General features: G+C 39.0%; 1 protein-coding gene across 2 annotated transcripts in view; it reads right to left on the reverse strand.

The window, feature by feature from the left end:
• LOC107561750 (sacsin-like) overlaps positions 1–1215 on the reverse strand; it is a 47943-nt gene extending 46728 nt beyond the window's left edge. For both annotated transcript variants that reach the window (XM_016246224.1, XM_016246223.1), the window contains exon 1: positions 883–1215. The gene's annotated coding sequence lies outside the window, so the exon portion shown is untranslated. The remainder of the gene's footprint in view (positions 1–882) is intronic.
• Between the last annotated feature and the right edge of the window lie 1090 nt (positions 1216–2305).

Below are 2305 nucleotides of genomic sequence, written 5' to 3' on the forward strand. Positions count from 1 at the left end.
GAACTTTTTTATTTTAAAAACAAACAAGCAAGCCCTGTCCAGATTTAAAAAGTAACGCAAAAGTAACGTAACGCATTACTTTCCATAAAAAGTAACTAAGTAACATAATTAGTTGCTTTTTTCATGGAGTAACGCAATATTGTAATGCATTACTTTTAAAAGTAACTTTCCCCAACACTGCTTATCAACTGTAAATGAAAGCTCAGATTATCTTAGTACATGTCATATTTGTGAACAGTGGGAAACAGAGATCTATTTTGAATCTACCAAATTAGAATTTAAACAGTGTATTTGTCCCATTACGGTAAAAATAAATAAAGAAATAAAAAGTGAAGTTGCTACTTTATTTTTTGTATCCTAACTTGAGTCTTGTTGAGCCACTGAGCGATTATTAAGTGTGAAGTGTCCAACTGTGAACAACTGTGAACATTATACTTTCACTAACTTATATATATATATATATATATATGTATGTATCATTATTATTGAAGAAACATGCGTTTTGTTTAATATCCAAGAAATAAAATACAAGTGCACACACTTAGAGCTGGGAATTAAATGTTTAATGCATCTAAAGTTAAAGTCACCATGCAGTATTTTTAGTTCATCATTTTATGACGCAGTGCAATGGATATACCGAATGACGTCATATAACCTCATTGCACCAATACATTTACCTTTAACTAAACCTTGATAAAAAAAGGAGATGCAAACAAATGACAATTAAAATTGCAAACACTTGCACTTTCTTAAACATTTAGAATATGTTTGTATTAAATTCTCCACCTAGTGTATAGCCTACATATTTTGTTACATTATTGCTGTACTGAATGTTGCCTATTTGTTACAACCGTGGTGTTACATATAAACAAGGAAACTCACCTTTTGTGAAAATGACCTTATTTTGTAATTCAGGTGCTAAGCTCGCGCAAAGTGAAGTAGATTACAGTAATGACGCTGAACAAATCCAAATCTGTAAATCCACTGCTGCAGCAGACAGTTCCTCACAGGACAGGACGGTCAGTGCGATCTGCAGAACTGATGATGGTCTTCACACGCATCCTTTCAGCATGCTGCGATGTTTGTTCTTGTATGGATTGTTTATGGCACATCATGCACGATCCTTTACTGCCTGACGCCCAGTATTCACTATGCTCATTCTAGCAGTTCTTCGCGAGTGACCGTCTCATTATCAGCTGTTAGAGCAACCAGCACTCTTAAAGCTACAGTAAACACATTAGTCAGGGTAGAGGTGGATATCAATTTCTACGATTGTGGCTGTGAGGGATATAGCTGTACAGTCTGTTAGTATGACGGCTGAGCTGCTTAATTTTTAGTGGACCCCACTGGAAAGAAACAGACACAAATGAAAAATGCAAATCCTATTAAATAATGATGCAGCAAGTTTTTCTATGGATGTGTCCGAATTCGCATACTCTCTCTCTCTCTGAGTAGGTAGGCAAGCCTATTTTTAAATAGACCATTAAAAACGTTTGTTCTATATAGTATAAATGTAATCCAGTGTTCTGAAGTAATCCGTTTCTAATGGTGCTTTTCCAATGCGTGGTACGACTCGGCTCGGTACGGCTCAGTAGGGCACGGTTCGGCTCGGCACGGTTTGCGTTTCCACTGCAGTTCAGTACCGCTTTAGAGTGGGCGGGATTATTCACATGTCGTTATAATAGTTGCGCCGCCTCTACTACCACGACTCCTAAAAAAAACTTTTTCATTCCGCGTCGCCCCATCAAGCTCCCGCTTGATCTGCTCCTCTGCTATCAACGAGAGGAACGTCTGTTCTTCCGCAACAGACAACAAAACTTTTTGGTTGTTAAAAAAAGGTGCGCTCGTTCAAAACAGTTGCGTTCGATCCTTCGCTGGCTGTGCTGATTTAAATCTAGCGGTTCTGTTGTGTTTGTGTCGCAAGTTCAGTGACGCAGGTAGTGACGATTCTCTCCGGCCAATCCGTGATCAGCAGAGTTTACACGTCACGTTTTGGTAACGGTACGGTTCACTTGGAACCCCAACCGAGGTGGTACTAAAAAAAGTACCAGGTACCAGGTACTGTACCCAGTGGAAAACCCCCCAAAAGTGAACCGTACCGAGCCGTACCATGCAGTGGAAAAGCGCCATAAGTTCCACTGGGTAGCAAATGCTACATGCGTATTCATGAGCTTCTTAGTGCACTCTCCCCAGATTTTAGAGTTGAACTAAAGCTTAATTGTTCATCTCTGCAGATCAATTTATAGATTGCTTAGTGTGTTATGTTTGATTTATACCATGGGGTTGTCGAATGCCCTTGTCCAAT

The sequence above is a fragment of the Sinocyclocheilus grahami genome, unplaced genomic scaffold (genome assembly GCF_001515645.1).
Source record: "Sinocyclocheilus grahami isolate Dianchi unplaced genomic scaffold, SAMN03320097.WGS_v1.1 scaffold790.1, whole genome shotgun sequence".
NCBI classification, from domain to species: domain Eukaryota; kingdom Metazoa; phylum Chordata; class Actinopteri; order Cypriniformes; family Cyprinidae; genus Sinocyclocheilus; species Sinocyclocheilus grahami.